Source organism: Pinus tabuliformis, chromosome Q (assembly GCF_031772625.1).
Source record: "Pinus tabuliformis cultivar Carrire ecotype Pingquan chromosome Q, CPIR1, whole genome shotgun sequence".
In the NCBI taxonomy this organism is placed as follows: domain Eukaryota; kingdom Viridiplantae; phylum Streptophyta; class Pinopsida; order Pinales; family Pinaceae; genus Pinus; species Pinus tabuliformis.
Window position 1 is genome coordinate 626,859,954 of NC_142296.1, and position 5,320 is coordinate 626,865,273.

The window sequence follows — 5,320 nt, forward strand, 5'->3', positions numbered from 1 at the left end:
ATTCTTCTTAGGTAAAATTTTCCCATAACATGTTATAATCTAGCAGCTTATCTTGAGCGACGATCTCTTTGATAAATGTCTTCCATTCCTTGGAGAAGCCCTTTAAAGCAGTCATCACTAGTCATTATTAGCAAGCTTATCACAAACTTGAGAAATTATCATTAGATACAGAGCCGCACCTTCGCCATCCAACATCTTCGGGCTCTTTAAGTTGTCTCTCAACACCAATAACCGGTTCTCATTCTTATTCTGTAACAAGTCCTGAAGAGCCTTCCACTTCTCTCTTGTAATGTTCTTCCTAGTTATATGAGGTATCAAGGGATATTTAACGCCATTTAGGATGATGAGATTATCCTTCAAATCCAACTCTTCATATACTTCCAACTCCTTAAGGTCCATTTGATTTTGTATCTCCTGCCAACAAACTCCCATATCTTGTTAACCAACAAGACAAGCTTGGTCCTTTCCTTCTGAGGGCTATAGTTGGACAAGCCATCCAATCTATCTTCACACCTCAAACTAGTGACCAACTTTTCCATGATGCTAGTCCTTCAACAACAAGGCAACCAAATCCTTCTTGAGTTGTACGTTGTGCACACTCTGATTCAATTGTTCCTTTAAAGTAGCTCTGGTACCATGTTGATTTTCCCTTGGCACTTTAGAATTAGGTATATCTCTAAAACACAATCACAAACACACTAAAATGCCATAACACCAAGAACTTTGCACAACGTAAAAGGTACAATAGTGAATCCACAATGTACACAAGAATTTTTGCAATCTAGAAATTTCTTGTATTACAACTTTAATGCAATAAACATAGGGCTCCCGTACTAGAGATCATGACCCTTACAATTAGCCTTGATAAAAGGAAAACTAGGGCTTGATGTCAACAATACTTTACAATGAATCTTCTAAAGAATAAGAACAACCTTGACTTACTTGCTGAAGAAGAAATTACACCAACCCTTTTAGTCCACTTGTTTTGAATGCCTGGTAGATCCTTTGTCACTTATACTTGCAAAGAATATTCTATTCCAATACCTCAGCCCTAGTTGCTCATAAGGTCCTCTGCTGCTTTAGATTTTCTTCCACATACTAGCTCATCATTTTTTCCTTCATTTAGTGATCTAAGCTACTCCAAAGACACTGATCTTAGGCTCTAAAATTTTTCCCTCACACAACAACTCAGTTGCTCCAAAGTCATTGTACTTAGGGTACAAACCACCAACACTCTCACAGTCCCTTTACTCCATCAAAGTGATTGTTCATAGGCTATAAGACATGCTATTCAAACCCTCTTATTGAATAGACTTCAATACATCACTTCAACACCCAATCTCCATCATATTAGCCCTTCTTTCTTCACTTTATGACAACCCTTATATCTGTCCCAACTTTGCCCTCTTCTTTATGCAATATGAGGCAGATTTCAACCTCCTTCACGATCAGACTACCCACTGAAAATCCCAGACAATACTCGTAAGGCTTAACGGCCGTGTCATAGAGAAAAAACAAAGAAAAATATCATCTTCTTAGGGTCTCAACCATCCCCTTCATGCACATGATACTAGACCGAAATAACTTAAATTTGGAACAAAACTTTTGATGTTTGTACATGTATAGAAAAAGCCTTAACTAGGGCATAAATCATCACAGAAAGTGACCTCAACTCCTGCCAGTAAAAACCTCCATTAAGGGATGAAATACACACTGAAAAACTCATATTACTCCTAGGAAAATTTGACAATCAAATAGATCTAAGATAACTACAAAAGGCTCCAACTTCTTCCTTTCCTAAGGTATGCAACTCTCTGAGGTAATTCACACTTCTCTGGGCAGATATCACTTGATATGTGATTCTCATTTGATACCAAATGAACTCACTTTCACTGCTTCCTATAGTGTTCTTGGTGGAGTCACTTTTCACCAAGGGTCACATCTTTAAGCCTAGCTGACCTTAGCCTACATTTTGAAATACCATCAACTTAAGAAATAAAATTCTTCTCATTTTCTTTCATGCTCTCCATTGTAGCCTTATGTGCCCTTTAGCCCATGAAAGGTGCCCCTCATGTATAAAATAGAATAAAAAATAATTTTCCCTTGTGTCTTTCACCCACAGCTTTGGGTATAAAGCCCACCACTTGGGTACATTCCCACAAAACAGATTTTTCGTCGTTCAGCTCCTCACAAACCTAGTACCCCAGGGGTTGTGGGAGTACTCCCAAGGTACACATCTCAAGAAGTTGGTCACAATCAAGATTCAAAAATGTTTATGTTTGATATTAATGTTAATAAAGATGACTAATATTAATATTAATATTAAGGTTGATTATTATTATTATTATTATTATTATTATTATTATTATTATTATTATTATTAGTAGTTGATAATGATCAAAATTTAGTCAAAGCCGCAATACAACATTACAAAATTACTAATGTGGCTTTGCTTAGGTTTATAACATCATATATCAACCACATTTACTAATATGATTGTGCTATGGCTTATAACATATGGGTTATGACATTTGATGTTTATAATAATTGGGTTTATAATATAGGGTGTTTGATATATAGGGTTATATATATATATATATTCAGGTTTATTATATTGGATTTAGGACTTATAACATATGGGTTCTTAACATTTGGGGTTATAACATTAAACGTTTATAATATTTGGGTTTATAATATAGGGTGTTTGATATATAGGGTTTAATATATACCTATTATAATATTCAGGTTTATTATATAGGATTTATGATAGAGCGTTTATAATATTAGGGTTTATGATATAGGGTTTATAGTATTGAGTTTAATATTAGGGTTTATAACTTTAGCGTTTACAATAATGGATTTATAATATTAGGGATTTTGATATATAGAGTTTATAATATATAATATTCTATAACATATAGGGTTTATAATATATAGTGGAGTGTTCATGACATTTTAACAATATTAATAATAATATTAATAATATTAACATTAATATGCACTCTAGGAATATATTTAATTTGTTGAATTCATTAAGTAGGATCACACCCAAGTTGTAGTAACGAGACTTGACACCAAATTATAAAGGTTATTTCGTAGGAGTACAGTGTTTTTTCCCTCGAATATATTTTATATCATATTTATTTGAAATTAAATAGGAAAATAGGAATTTATTGAAAGTATATATATTTTTTTTTCAGTGGAAAAACTACCATAATTTAGTTGTCAAAGCAGTGAAGACAATTATTAAGGAGTGGTCTTTAAGTAAGACTTTTTGGAGTTTCCAACTGATTTGTAGCTAGAATTCGGCTAAATGTTTTATGGCCAAATGTTAATTTGTGTTGTTTAAATTGGGGTTTTGACTATATATATAGATTCAGCGCCCTCAAAAACTTGGGACACTTCTATTGTGAAGAGATCACCTGTCAAACTCGCGATTTCAATGAATCCTTGCCACATTCTAGGAAATAAACTAGAAAACTTTCCAAAAAGTTATTACTAATTATTCACAACTATTACTAGTTATTCACTAATGTAAGGTGACTAATCAATGTTATTTAAGAAAAATCATGCCACCTTGAAATGACCCTTAAGATATATGTTTGAATTATATGATTTCAATTTAATATTTCAATGTTTACACAAAAAAATCAACATTTGTTAGATAGTGTGAAACCTATCATAACTCAGTTGGTTTGTGAGGACAACAATCACTTACTAATATCCACCAATGCAAACTTAGTGGTCCCGATCTTAAACCATTAACATATTTCCTTATATTTAAAAAACACAAAATCTTAATTAAAAAGAAATAGTTTTAAAACATACTCCATACAACTTTTTGAATTTTTTATAATAAACATTTATTTATATATTTAAAATTTAATTTCAATAATAAGAATTGAAATTTCATTAATAACTCTTGACAAAACACTCCAATATAAAACAATTAAAATGGATAGAGAGACACCTAAAGCGGACAATCCTGACAGGAATTTATCCATTGTTACTTTTGAATTAAGTTTTGAACTGCCGAATCTCCACGCCACACCCTAAGGTGCTTCCAATGCTTCGGGGATACACGAAATCCTATTGAGCACACAATCTATGTGTGGTAGTATCATATATTCTGTTAATATCCACCAATGCAAGCTTACTCATCACTCTTACTCAAGAAAAACCATGCGACATAAAATAACCTGCTAGTGGCCCCGATCTTAGACCATTAGCATATTTTTTTATATTTAAAAAACAAAAACTCTTAATTAAAAAAAATAGTATTAAAACATACTCCATACAATTTTTTCAAAATTTTTACAATAAACATTTATTTATATATTTAAAATTTAATTTAAATAATAAGAAGTCAAATTTCATTAATAACTCTTGACAAAACAATCGAATATAAAACAATTAAAGTGGACAGAGAGACATCTAAAGCGGGCAATCCTGACAGGAATCTATCCATTGTTGCTTCTGAATTATGTTTCGAACCTGGTTCTGTCCATTTGGTTGTTCGATATTCCTATTGCCGAATCTCCACGCCACACCCTAAGGTGCTTCCGGTGCTTCGGGGATACACGAGAAGTCTGTCCTTCGTGCTATGGGTTGTCCACTTCCTGTGATGCCCTCGGGATTTGTCTTCTCATCAACAGCTCTTGCCTGCTTGTTGCTTTGGACGACGTTGGTGAATTTGTTTCTTCATTTCCCGGGAGTATAGTCTTTGTCAGGTCTTTGTGTCATTCGAGAACGAGAGTAGCTCTGTTCAGGGTTTCATGGTTGTGCTCGGTGCCTTCTGGTTCCTTTGATCATATGTGTAATATGTTTTCCTACCCTCTTCGTCTTCCTGCGTTATGGTTTTGTTTGTGTTGGTCCGACATAATGCATCCAATTATTCTTAGTGCTATCAGAGTTCCATTCTTCAGCAATGGGGCTTTCACCATGCTTTGCGAGTGTAAGTGCTTCTATAATACTTTTGGTTTTTCTATTTTTAATGTGACTATAGTTTTGATTAGACGAGGTTTCTAACGCTATTTCAATCCCCTGTGGAAGATTTCCTTTACACGTTCAGGGGTTTCAGCTACGCTATGGAGAAACCCTCAATCTAGCTTCGATTCGATCAGTGGCCAAACCTTCCTTGCACCGGGTACTTACTCCTTTTGCTTTTCATTCTAAAGAAGGGTTTTGCGGCCATAGAGCCAGGGTTTCTAAATCTCAGAGATTAATTTCTTGTAGGGTTTTTTCCGCCATTTGGAGCTATGGTCAAGCATTTCTATAGTTTTATGCATATGATATCTAGGGTTGTCTTATGTGGCTTCGG